This window comes from Anser anser, assembly GCF_964211835.1.
Source record: "Anser anser genome assembly, chromosome: 2".
NCBI classification, from domain to species: domain Eukaryota; kingdom Metazoa; phylum Chordata; class Aves; order Anseriformes; family Anatidae; genus Anser; species Anser anser.
In genome coordinates, this window is record NC_139721.1 from 78,830,997 (window position 1) to 78,845,430 (window position 14,434).

At 39.9% G+C, this 14,434-nt stretch overlaps 1 protein-coding gene across 1 annotated transcript in view; it reads left to right on the plus strand.

The window, feature by feature from the left end:
* Nucleotides 1–14,434, plus strand: part of DUSP22 (dual specificity phosphatase 22) — a 134,514-nt gene that overhangs the window by 74,039 nt on the left and 46,041 nt on the right. The gene's annotated exons all lie outside the window — the stretch shown is intronic.

Below are 14,434 nucleotides of genomic sequence, written 5' to 3' on the forward strand. Positions count from 1 at the left end.
TTCCCTAAAAGGTGAAAAACACAGATTTATTTTCCTTATCTTGGCATCTCCTTAAATGAATCAGCTATGTAACTCAGCAGAGTATAGTGTTACATTAGTTACAGCATGCCTCATAGCATGTAATGAGAGCTGTTTCATTTAGCTTCAGGAAAAAATCTAAAAATTACTTTTGTTTCTTAAGAAGTCCACATAATGTGTAGAATTTGTATTTCTTAAGTGATTACTATCATTGCCTAAATTTCTATCTTTCCTTTTTTTTTTTTTTTTTTTTTAACATGTGCCTCTGTATAGCGAGTGGTTATATGATATATTTATAAATGTTCTTTGGCTGCCAATTCACTTTTTTGTTTTCCATCAATTTTAGGAGATTTTCTGTGGCTGTTCTTGCTGTTGATGGTATTCTAAAACCTTACATACAGCTCAATAATATGCACTGATTAAAGAAATCGCAATATGTCAAAAGCCTTTTTTTCGGTCATGCAACATCATAATCACCTCACCTGGAATTCATATTATATTCCACTAGTGGCACGTGTAGACGTATCTCTGCAATGAATTGGATGCTGATTTATAAAACAGTATTTTTAAAGAATCTGCTCAGATATAAGTGCTAGGGAGCATAGTCAGCAGAACTCTTGTGTTTGCACTGTATTTGTTTGTTTATTGCTTATTGGATTCCCATAGTGTCCAGACTGAAAATATATGTTGTTATTGGTGTTGTGCCTGGAAATTAGAGCAAGACTTATTTGTGCTAGTTTTTGTGCAACACTTTGTGAGTGTATTGGATTCTTTGCCATATGCTCATTTTACTTGACTGTGGTGGAATAAGGAAGCTATTGATGGATCTTATTCAGTACCTAAGTATGATTAAATTGTGTAATTTTGTATACAATCATCTGAATTATGCAAGCATTTACAAACCTCAGCCAGGATACTTTAGAAGCAAATTTTATGTGGAAGATGTGTAATTTACTGAAGTGTTACAGTATTCAGTAGTAGTAAGAGAACTACTTAATTCAAGGATAACATAGTTATTATTTATTCACTTATCTATTCAGTTGCATGTATTTCTATAATTTTAGAATTTTTACTCAGGAAGCACACAACCCACTGCTATCACGGCTGTCCTCTCCTCTTAGAGATTTATAATCTAAGAGTAACTCAAAGACGCAGCAGAGGAACACAGTCTGGTGATGAAGAGCGAACTTGAATTGATCTCAATATAGCATATTTTTTGAGGATTTACAACACAGGAACGTTTTAAAGGGAAATGTGAAGGAACACACAAATAGGATAGAAGGAAATGCAGAGGTGTACATCTCAAAATTTAACAGGTGGTTGTTTGAAAAGCCCCTCTTCTACTCAGCATTTCAACAGCAAGCAAGGCAGTAAGTACATTAGGGCTATATTGTGACAGGTCCCACAAACACAAGACTGGTAGGGTTGTATTTATTATGATAGAAAAACAAGAATAAGAGGAGAGATGTCCCAGGAAAAGCAAAGTAAATCAATATATCAAGGTACAAAATTTCATCTTTGCTGAAATATTTGCACAGCACAGGATGGTGTTGACAAAGCTAGGAAAAGAAAAAGACTATTGCAGGTATCACAGAATCATAAAATCATTTGTGTTGGAGAAGACCTCTAAGATCATCAAGTCCAACTGAATTGAGATAATACATGATGAGAAACAAACCAAAGTTATAGTTGGATGAACAGAAAAAAACGTTATATTTAAGGTTGTTATTCAGAAAGTATCTGCAAGTTTTATTTGTAGCCTAGCACGAGGATCAAGAGAGAAATCCAAGCTGAACATGATGCTGCCTTTATGGGCCCAAATGAGAGGCAGGATGGTGATGTTTCCACTGTGAGAGAAAAAAGGGGCAGGTGGGAAATGACTGGGGGAGGACGATTAACCATATTAAGCTTACACCGATGATTACACATCCACTGCGAGCTGTCAGAAAGACATGCTGAGTGGTTAGCTAAGCGAAAATGATTCATGCCTAGAGTGGAAACGTGGATTTGTAAGCTGTGAGCATGAAGTTGTTAAGTGCATTGGGGGAGTGATTATTTCGAGATAAGGGGCAGAAGAAGAGAAAAGAGCTAAAAGCAGACAGAACACTCTGTCCCTCTTGAAGTGATGGAGGGGGGAATATAGATGGCCTGCAAACAGCTTTGTAAACTGTCACCGAGGTGGAGGAGAATTAGGAGAGAACGGAGACCCTGAAGCCAGTGAATGTCAAACTTTCAGAAATAGATGGCAGCTTTGTCAAGAACAACTGGCAGACCCCAAAATGGGAAGACCACAGTGCTGCAGTTGTATGGTTTAGTTAAAAAGGCACTGGAGGCTATGGTGAGAATGGTTTAGTTGAATTCAGTTGCCAGGAGCTAAACTGGAGGAGGCCTAAGATGTAATTAAACAAACAACTTCAATAACTTGGAGTATCTGAAATCATTACTTAGATTTACTTGTGAAGTTAGACCACACTGCAAAATAATTCTGAAAGAGAGAGCTCTTTCCTGTTCCCAGTATCAAGCCTGCAGAAAATAGCTGTAGCTACTTAAGGGAGAAGACTGGTAGTATAGGATGAATTAGTCAGAAGAAGTGAAAATACATGTAAGAATAAAAACTAAGTAGCTGCTTTTGTAAAAATACCATAAATAAATAAATAAATAAATAAATAAATGCCCCCAAACACACCAATGCAATGCACTAGTTGAAATAAACCCAAGCTAATAAAAGTACATGGTGAAAAAGGAAGAAAAGTAACAGATGTTGGAACTTAGCAACTAGGAATAATTGGTAGAGTCCAGAAAAATACATTTTAAAATCAACAGGAAGAGCTATGTCAACACTGCACTGATTTTAGACAGAGAAATTTGCTGCTCATATTTGTATCAATTTCTTTTATGTAAATTTTGGCTGTAACTTTAGTCCTTCTGCCTTATTGATAAAAAATACATGTACCTGCTCCCTAATGAATCTTATTCTTCAAAAGATGAGCAAGGAAAAAAAAGCTGTAGAAGCAGCAGACTTAAAGACAGAGTATAAACAAAAGGCTGTTTGTGTAGGGAAGAGAAACAGACAGACATGAAAGAGAGGGAGTGATGCAAGAAGGTGCAAAGCAGACCAGGAGCTGGAAGAAGGAAGGATCGTGGTGGCAAGAGAAGACACTAAAGGGGAAAAGCAGGTAAAAAACTTCTTGTGAGGTGAGAAGAGGGAGAAAGCCAAGGGAAAAGCATGAGTAACTGAAAGCATGCTAAAGTAAGGAAGAAAATCACAGCGTGTTTAGTCAGTTATCACTTGGAAGAAATTGGTGGCTTCTGGTATGATCTAGCACATATTCTGAAACATCCTTAATGTTCCCAACCAGAAAGGAGACCCATGCAGTTCGACATTAGCTGTAAAGATTCATCTTAGCGCTTTTGCCCTGCTTGGCTTTTTCCGGTGAAATCGATCTATTTCCACAAACATCTTTTTGATAATGAATTCCAGCTCTAAGTTTACATTGCCCATTTCGTTTTATGAAGCCTAATGTTTTCATCTTGAGAAAGAGTGTTGAAAGATCTCACTTTGTTCTGGGTTGTTTGTTCACTTTCCAGACCTCTTTTTAGGAACTTACACTCTTACATTGCAAAGTTCATCTTCTAATGGGTACTGGAAAGAGTCATCTTTCTACCCTGAAAAATAATGAAGTTACTTTTCATCTTTTCTTTCTAAAATGGTATGATGAAGATGCTGTTAGTATGGGTTCACTCTGTACAGGCTTCAGTCCTGTAAATTTTATCCCTGTTGACTTCTTCCTTACTCAGATTAAAAGTCTTTTGGAAATCACCTGAAGATTTGTTTGAATGTGGTCTGCATGCTCAATGACAAGGTGATATTTTAGAGCTATCTTCAGGACTCAAGACCAAATGGATAAATCTGAATGATGAAATGAAACTTGGAAGTACTTGGGACGTTGCAAATCAGCAAACCAAAACTAAATTTAAGTTCTAATTGGAATGCACCCAAACTAGTAAAACTAGCAAAACTTTAGTCAGGAGCAAAGGGTGAGAAAGGCTTTGGGAAGTTCCAGCAAAAGCTGAGATTTGGTTAAGGCTAATCTACAATTTCCCCCACCCACATGTGTCACCTGATATTCAAAAATATTCAGAGAAAACAGAAACTGTATGGAAGATTTTAGTTTCAGCTGCATTTCCTAGCCTTACTTACAGGACCAAGATTAAATGACAAAAATTAATCTCAGAAGGTAGGAATCTCTTCTGAAAGGCTGCAGCACAGAGGAAGATGTTTTTCTTAAAAGACTGGCCTTTAAAAGATAAAGCAGTAAAAGCTTTTGGTCTTCTCTTAATTTCTGCTTAAAACCATGCACTCATTAAAAAGAGTGGATGTCTGGCTTTCCAAACAAAATACATTCCTGCTGCAAAGATCTTAAGATCATCATAAGCAGATGAAGAAGGGTAAGAGGGAGGAACTAGTGTTAGCTTCATTTTCCTGATGTGCAATTTTTAGCATGGTCTTTGGTTATGTTTACCCTCTCTAGACTTCAGTTTGGTAATAAATTTATGAAAGGTAGCTTTAAATAAGGAACTCTACTTTCACAGAGTAAATTAGACTTTTTAAAGTCTTCATGTTTTTCCAGCAGAACTACCTTTGCCTCTGAACTAATTCGCATGAAGCTCCACATAGCAGTGTAGACCTTCCCAAACGCAGGAAATAACCCCAAGTTTTCTGAATCTCAAATCCAGTATCTTTGCTACCACCCTTCCTGTCTTCCAATAAAAAAGGCAGGATGTGAGAACTGAGAGAACAAAGATCTGGAATTCATTTTCCTTTTTAGCTTACAGAAATTATTTTATTAATGAGCTGAGGAGATCAACACTTTTAGCAAAAAGGAAAATAATGGAAAGCAAAAAAATCCTTGATGCTCTAGAATATCTTAAATGAATCTTCAAAGACTGCAGGGAAAAATGTATAGAAGTAGATATAGTGCTAAATTTAAAACTCAGATCTCTGGCTCCCTGTCTTGGATCCCTGATGAGTGAAAGGGAGGGATGAGTTTTAGAAAGCTGATGTGCAAAGGAACTGTAACATTTGGATACTGCTGGAATATGTAGGTTTCCAGAGCTGGAGAAGTAAACGATGGCACATAATAGTGAGACTGAGCAGAAGATGTTTGTGTTGCCTTGATGACTGAGACTGTGCAAAAGGTTTTGGGGAGAAAGGCTTAAACGTTTTGCCTGTGTTGTCTTTAAAACTGATGGTAGACACTATGATAAAATATGTGAGGAGGGTATTCATTATGGTGGCAGAAGAAAGGCCCAGGGAAAAAAATAATCTGTGAGGCTAAGGCTATTAGTGAAGAGCTACTATCTCTGTGTTTTTACAGGAGATCTCTTAGCAGTGATTTAAGGAAAAAAGAAGCAGAGTCATTGAATCTGAGACTAATTCAGGTTGAAAGGGGTCTCCATAAGTTGCTTAGTCCAAGCTTTCTTTGGGTTTTGGTTACACACAGTCTCCCTGGGCACCTGTTGGAGTGCTTAACCACCCGCCCTGTGACCACGCATGAAACTCTAGATGGCCATGTTGGAGAAGGGTACAATCATTTAATTTGAAAAAGATGATTGCAGCATTAGAATGAAGTGCCAGAAGTTGACAGTGAGTGAGGCTGCAGGAGTGGCAGGTCAACAGCAGTTTTATATAAGCCCTTAAAGTATGGCAGCAATAGTCAAGCCTTTGCAAAAAAAGCTCCTATGAGCTCTAGGGATAAGAGAATTTAGGTTTTATTTGCGTTGTTAGGTGGCCAGTTAACTCATATGATTCTGTAGATGTTAACTCTTTCAATGTCTGACCTGCACGTATTTTGATCCCAAGTTTATGCCCTCACCTGTGTGATTTATTCGTGGTCAGATACCTCTCCTAATGTTTAAAATATTCTGAGGAACTAGAACCAGGACTAGGAACAAGGATTTAATTTAGCCAGAATGTCTTCAGTAGAGGGTCTGGAGGATCTTTTTGGCTTTCAGAAATGCCTGGTAGTGCACAACCATCACCCAAAACAAATTCAATAAAAATGCTGTTGACTTTGGTAGAAGCAGAGTTAGGTTGACACTTTGTGGTTTTGAGAATTCTACCCAGAGATGACAATTGAAACTACTCAGAATATTAGCTGTGATGGAAAAAATGCATAAGTAATCATATTTGAGACTGGGAGTTACAACTTATAACCTAGTAATATCATGTACTTCTGTAGGTGCCAGACCTACTCAGTTTTCTCACCTGCCACACACACACGAGTGACAGCCTGCCCAAGGCAAGGCAGAAGTACCTTATTATCAAAAGGTGTCTGGGGGGGCCACAAAATAATGAAACAGTAGTTCGAATGTCACAAGCATGTGAGAAGCACGCAAAGCACGTAGCAGCTTTCCAGCTGAAGAGCAAGCAGGAGGTTTATTTCGCTGCTAAGTAAAACCTATAGTAGGAGCAGTACATTGCATGTCCTAGGGAGAGACTCACACTTTGCAAAAGTTCCAGATGACCTGCGCCATATCTCCTCTTGGGTTTGCACTGCTGAGGCGTCACTGAAACAGGGATAGTTGTGGTTTGAGGTCAAACTTTAGCCAAACTGGTTTTAGGATGCAGCTAAAGTGTGCACCTGGTCTCAGGAAGTGGGAAGTTTCTCCTCTGTTTCTTAATCTAGAGGGAGCTTCAAGGCCTGTCTTTCATTTCCAAGAGGTGTAGTGCTTCTGACTTTGCTGCTGCCCGTCTAACCATCACCATTTCTCCCACATCTTTGTTGAAGCAGTGACCTTCTCTCTGGTCAGCCAGCAAACTGACATTGGGATAGGGTCACCAAAGGTTCACTGCATCCTAAAATGGGATTTGCGTCTGATGCTGAGACGAGATGAATGTCGGTCGAAACGTGGCTCTATTCTGAAGTCACCATGGAAAAATTCCACCTTCTACAGGGGCAGCTGACATCACTTGCATTGGTGACCGGAGAAGGTTTTTTTCCCTGATATTATCTCTGTCCATCTTGTAGTCATGACCAATTAAGAAAATATTTGCTTCATCTCTGTGTGAAAAAAAAGAAATCAGTCTTACGCAGCAAAATTTAACTCAGTGTATAAAGGACCGCTTCCTTTGTTCTCTAGTATATTCCAGTGAGTTTGCATAAGCAGTATTTAGGGAGACAATATGATCTTTTGAGACAAATTTCAAGAAGGAAAGAAGCCACCTTGAGCTCTAGAGATCAGGCTGGATTTATGCTGTCATATTATACACAAAAATAAGCACACTTATGATGGGAAATACTGAAGATGACTGACATGAAACCCCACTTTACAAAGTAGAACTGCCCCTGAGATGTTAATTTTGAATTCACAGAGCTGGACAGTACCTTTCCTGAGCTCAATGGGCAGTAGATGCTACTGTACATAAAAGATCCTTATTTTGAGTCAAAATTGAAGAGCATAAAAACAGTTATGCCCAGTCAGACTGGATATCCTTTTAGCCCTTTGCCAAGGGAGACTGACAGCAAATACCTAAGAGGGAGTAAAAGGGTAAAGTAAGGTTATGGTGAAATTTTTCCAGTATATTCTTCTGTCCTTCAGTATTGTGTAGCTCAGGGACTTCCATTGCCAAAGGCTTTGCTATTTAGCGATCCTTTACGGATTTTGGTAGTTGCTTGTTGAACCTTAGCACACACAGTCTTTTGCAGCAAGGACCACAACAGTTTAACTCAACGTGTAAAGGATCACTTCCTTTGTTCCTGCCTGCTCTGGGCAAGTTTTATTTGATGCCCCTTAGCTCTTGTGTTGGTAAAAAAAAAAAAAAATAAAAAAAAATCTAGGAACAGTCATCACCCATTCACTTTCCCTGTGGCACATAATTTGATAGATCTCTGCGCACATCTTTCTTCAGCCATCTTTTTTCCAGGCTGAAGTCTTTTTCACACAGAAAACAGATATTTTGGTTTACCTGAAAGCCTGACTTTACTTTTACACTGGAAAACAGATTAGCCAAAACAAAACAACAAAAAAAATCAGTTACTCCCCTTGAAGAAAGGTCCAAAATAAAGCTCCTCTGTATGGTTGCTTTCATTTTCAGTGGATGAAGGCCAGATTCTTGGAAGGCAGAAGCAGAGGTAAAGGCAGACTTGTATATAAAGAGAAGCAAGTGTTCTGTTGCACTTAGTGTTTGACCCACTTACCATTTATCCTTCGTGTATTATTATGCTGCAGAATAAATTATTCTACATTTTCTAGAGAATAAAAGATACTAAGGCTTGGAGCTGTGATTTGTGAGCAAGAAAGGGACTGGGGTACTGAAATGAGTATGAGATGAGTGAAGGACAAAGATTAAGGGAAAAGATAAAAGGGGAGCTGGATAAATATGTACTGGGGAAATGGTAATTTTGCTTCCACGTGTGCAGAAAACCCGTCCCTTGTCTACTGGATTGAGTAATGATTCATCACTACAACAGAATAAAGAAAAGAAATCTATATTTCCTTCCTCATTCTGGCTTTGACACATGGGTAGAGGAAACCGACTTCATGATCTTAAGAGTGAGTATCAAAGTTTTCAGCGGAGAATCAAGTATGCACTGAAGGTGTCAGACTAACAGCACAGAGACCGAAATCCTCCTTGTATAACCACAGAAAGGCTCATAGAGGCAGCAGCAATTAAGACTTACCAAATATCATTATAGAGCAGTCTTATTCTGAAGGAATCACTTCTCCCTACCCCCCATGGTACTAGAAATGGCTCGAGTGACCTCTTCCGTGTCAGAAACTTGTTGGAAGACTTTCAGACATAGGGGCAAAAGATAGAGCTCTATTGATTTCAGTGAATGCTGGGCTCCATGTACCAGACCTTTGGGTTTCCAGTAAAACATAAACTACATTTGGGAGTTTTAGAAGGCAGACATACAGCTCTTCTATTCGACTCAGCAAATGCAACCCCTTTTACTAAAGGTCTCTTTCAAATTTCTTTTTGGGGCAGACAGACCCTGAATTTGCAGCACAGACGGGATGTCATAGCTCCTGTTCCTCAAGAGTCGGTGTTTTGCCTTGTTTGGTTTCCTGCAGAATGCATTTTTTTCATTGTTTGTGTTCTAAAATAATCCCCACTGTTGGAGTGAATAAACCAAAAGAGATCTACGTGCTTCAGAGAGCATCCTGCTACTACGTAGGCTGTCCACCAAAACAGCAGCTGGAATAACTTTTGCTCTGTATGGTCACTCCTGTGGGTGTCAGTTATTTACAAGTGGGGGAGGCTTTAGTGAGGAAGGGACAGAAGAGCCAGTGGAGCAGCTGCACTTTGCTGTGTGAACTCTTTTCCCCTTGGGCTTCTTGGGATTGCTACTTCAAGCAGCATAAGATACTGTCACCTGGATCAGCACCAGCTCTGCTGCTCGGGCATGATTCAGAGCAACACAGAAAGCAGAAACACGTCTTGAGGAAGTCACAGTAGCAACACGAACCACCCACCCCAGGGGATGCGTATCCCTGTACCTGCTACTTCCACTAGCTCTCCTCTTTCCTACACCCTTTGCACTGAAGTCTCTTCTGAAATAGCGACATACAAATTTGTTAATTTGCTCATCTCTTTATGTTGTTTCTCTTTCCTGCTGTATTGCAAGGGGCAATCTGTTTTATTAATATAGATGCTAGCCTTTTGCAACTGTGTCAGTCGTGCAGACTCCAGGCTGTGGAATGAAGACAGATCTAACGAAGGTGTTGAGATTTGTGTGTTGGGTTCATGAAATGTTCCTCAGGTCTGGAAAATCTGCAGTTATTTTTTTTTTGCTCTAGCTTTTCAGGCATGTTTTCTGGGCACTGAATCTCTGGAACCACTTCCAGGAAAACGGATCTTGTGGTCCAGCTGCCCCAGCTCATTTTTGAAAGCAGTTTTGTTCTAGTAGCTTTTGTCTTTGTTATGTCTTTCCTACTGTGATATTTTATGTGCAGCCCTGCAGACAACCTGGTGCCATTAAGCTACAGCCATCGCATTGTTCTGTGGTGCTTCCAATTTGCATGGAAAGTTATTCATGTTAATAACTCTCCATTGTTCATGTCTTATCTTCCTAAGTCACGCTGGAGAGCTATACAATACGAGCCCTACTGTCAAAAGGCTTCTGTATACTTTAAGGCATGAAGTGATTTGCCTGCAGTGAATTCAAATGAATTCAAGGCTTTTAGGGACGTATGTAAAATCAGCCAGAATTCTTCAGATTTTCTTAATTTCCCCTCAGGTCACGTTGGCCACCTTTGCCCATGATAGCAGGCTTTGACCTAAATGCTTCTGCCTGTGCTACGGCTGAGCCTTGTCTTGCTTCAGAGAGAGACAGCTTGTCATTCCGCACAGACATGGGCTTTATTCAGTTTACAGTGCAAGGGAAGGGTATTTTCTGAGCTGAGACGGAGCTAAAATGTTGCATTACAGATATCAGGTGAATTCAGCAAACATTTTTGCCTAGCGTTGCATGCGCTGCAAGGGGTGTTTTCTCTTCTTATGAACCGACGGGATAATTGTTGGTTACGTGGAGATATGAGGCTTTTAGGTTCGTTGCCATTTTCCCCCATTTGTGTGCAGAAGATAATGCCCTGGGAAAGAACAAATGCTTTTTAGCAGTTAGGTCCATGAGCAGGTTTTCCTAATCCTCAACAATTGTTGACACGCTCAAATTACAAGACAGAAGTTAATATTTGATTGGTATAGTCCAAACCACAGAAGCAACGCGAATGTAAGATGCAGTGTCTTGTAGGTAACTGCAGAAAACTATAACATGTTTTAGACTATAAGGCAGTGCTTTAAAAAACATCAAAGCATCTTTTCAGTTGCTGTTTAAAACCACTCGTGTTTCTCAGTTTTTAAGCACTATCACTCAGCACTGGTTTTGCTTCCTAATGTTGATTTGCTTTCAGCTGAGCTTTTGTTTCACAAAGTTTGTGAAACACACCTGCTTAAACACTTTAGCAATATGGAGCAAATCTGAAAATGGCTCGGTATCTATTATTTCATAACTGAAACCTAGTCAGGTTTCTTTTGTATTTTAGTATGATATTGTAAGCCACACAGGAAACCTACCTTCATTTCTATAGTGACTTATTCTAGAATATTTGGTCAGATATTATCAACTATATAATATTTTAAAATTACTCAGTGTTGGCACCACTCCTAAATACAGGCCCGTCTACATGCATTATAGCTCTATTCGGATATTAGAAGAGATTAAAACGAGTTTCATTTTCTGCCAGACGACAAATAAAGTAACCATCAAAGCAGGTAAAGGAATAATAAAAAGAAAAAAGACACTGTGAAATTTTCTGAAACATCTTCCTTCTTTATTTACAAAAAAAGATTGTGTCAAGTAATTCTTTTACGACAAATGGTGTTCCTGTTCCTACCGAAATGAATGACAAAGCTTCACTGACTTCACTGTCAGCATAAACTGTTCCTGTTAGGCAGCACAAGTACAAACCCTGACTGTGCCTTCTCTGACTTCGGCGTAAATCTGCATTAACCCTCCTCGACTTCAGTCTAACTAGAGCTTGGTTTTTCTTGCGTTCCATCAAAGTGGGTTCGACTCTTGCTGATCAAAGTACGATTGTTTGCAGTGAAGACACAAGAGGATTTTTACTTAGAGAAGCAAGTTCAAAGACATGAGCTAATAAACCCAAACTTAATAAATCCACTGCTCAGCAGAATATTCAGCTAGCGTCATCAGCATTGCCAGATGGATTTCAGTGGAAATGCACTGCTTTCTCACACACGTAGTGGTCTGGCAGACGGCACAACTTGCTCAGGTCAGGGGAGGCTTAGACATAAGAAAGACTGGAAACTTTCTGATCTCAGAGATGAACTGTTTCACCTTTCCTCGTTCCCCATCCTTCTCCCTATTCCAGTGTCCCCCAGCATTTGCATACCAGTGATTTTCAGAAAACTTTTCACAGGATTCCCTACAGCCCCCCAAGGGCTCATTAAAAAGCCTTAGCTTGAAGGAAGGTCCCTTTGTGAATCAGTAGCTGGACAGGGGATGAAAAGCAAAGGTGGGAGCTACTGATCATCTCTCACAATTCAAGGAAGTTACAAGAGGAAGGCAGGGGAAGGAGACTGTGCCAGATCCTGCATTGTCCAACGCATTCATAAATGGGCTTGAAAAGACAGTGGATAGCCAAGGCGGCTGATGATACAATGTTGTTTCCAATAGCCAAAAACAAAAGCTGCCTGAGAAATTAGCACAGGGATTTTGCATCAGCTGCCTGGGTAGTATAATGGTAAAGAAAATATGGTGCTGATGAATACAAAATAGTGAATCTGTGAAAAATACAACCCTAGCAAATGCAGATAGTTCTGAATGAGATGTTGTCACTCAACAGACATCTTGGAGTCACTGTAAATGTTAATATTAAAAACAACAACAACAAAAAAACAGCTTAATGTTCAGGACAGGGACTGGGTGTGCCCCTTGGCTCAAAAACCTCAACTGCTGGTTGCCAGAAACTGGAAGATATAAAAGGGGAAGGAACCCCCTGTACTCACCCTGTTTCTCATAGGTGTCCATTACTTGTCACTGCTGCGAGATGCGGAGCTATGTAGATCTCTGCCACGACCTAATACATCTGCTCCTGTATCCTTATGTAAAATGAACAGTACAGAAGAGTTGATCTAAGCTGGGGTCACAAAGGAAAGCGAAACTATCGAGAAGTATTTGATCTGAGAACCAGTGTCGCAAGTCTCAGGTGAAGGACCAAAGGATCAGAACAAACAAAAAAGCCACAGGAGAGACCACAAGGAGACCCTGAATTAACCCCCGGCAGGTTAGAAGCCTGCTAGGTGTTACTGGTGCTTTAGCACAGGGGATGACTGAGACTCCGAAACACCAGGCTAAAACATCACAGAAACACTTGAAAAGCTCAGAGGCGGATGTGAATAATATGTCCGGGAACTGTAAGGTGTCCAGTAGGTGCAGAAGGAGACAGGCATCAGCTTAATGACCAGGAATACATTATCTTCCCTTGGAAAGACACTGGTTGAAAAGAAGGTAAAAGTGTCGTCAACCTGAAAGCAAACGGGGCCCATCCCCGACTACTAATTCTTCTCTTCTGTGACATAACTTTACGGCTAAACTGATGATTGCACCTGTTGTGCTAGACAAGGCATATGCAATATTATAATGTCTGAAAATGCCTTTAGTTTGATGACTCTGAAGTTAGGCCGTGTGCAGAAAAGTATGGGTTTACATGTCAACATTGGATATACTTCACTTATTTCACTTTATATTGGATGTACTTGACTTATTTCCTGTCCCTAATCGTATTGATCCAGTCCTATTGATGATGTAATTGTGTTGATCCAGGGTTTTAGCAAGTTACGCCTCAGGTGGCCAAATACTTACAAAGAAAATGCATTTTCTAATAAATTCCAGAAGGCAGGCAGGCGGGTGAGGGGCACCGAGTCTGATGCTTAACCTGAGAATATCTTAATGGTTTACAACAGAAGACCAAAAGATTTTGGCCAAGAAAACAAAATATGGGATAGAGAGTTGTTGCTTTAACTGTTTTTAATTTTCCAAATACAGGAAATCTTAAGACATACTCCATTAAGCAGAAGATATCGGGAAAATGTAATCAAAATCAAGATCTCTGCCCAGTGTGTGGGCTGGAGGCAGGTGGCAATTGCTGAATACCCCAGCCTACACTCGTGAGTATCCTGTGATTGTGGGAAGGCTGGGGGACTATCTCCTTGCACTGACCACAGCTGCCTCTGTGGCTGGGTTCAGAGATTCCTACTGCCTCAGGCAGATCGTACCCCGGTGATTCCCTGTTGAGGGGTGAACATCTCACTGATGGTCACCAAGCTACTATGGGAACTTCGAAACCGATCTCTTTCTACTCCAGAGTCTTCATGGACTGTGTAAGATAAGTTCAATGGATATTATGGTTTACAGGCTCCTGCAGAGACGTTTTGCGAAAACCCTGTTTCCCTAGGATTTCCCATACATGATCTGGAAGCAGTGCTTAGGAAAAAGTGCTTAAAGCTGTTTTTCCATTTGAGGACACTTTGACGTGTGCCTAGAGAAACAAATACATACCTAGCTTATCAAGGGAATGCGTTTGGATGCTTTCATTCTCACTCAGCAATGGACTATTCTTAGTAACTATTAATATACACGTGCCTTGCAGTATGCTTTTTGATAGCCTTGCTTCTATTGAAAATACTAGTCTTGCTTTTAGGGATCAAATATTTCACTGTATTTCTCCCAAATCCTGGCTTAGTAGACAATGCCTTACTCTTTTTTTTTTTTTTTTTTAACACATCTCTATGAAAAATAAATAGACCTGCTAGAACCAATTTCTTTCCTACATAAGCACTGGAGGTAAAGGTGTCAGGCTGACCTGCTAAACACGGGGAATAAAGTCA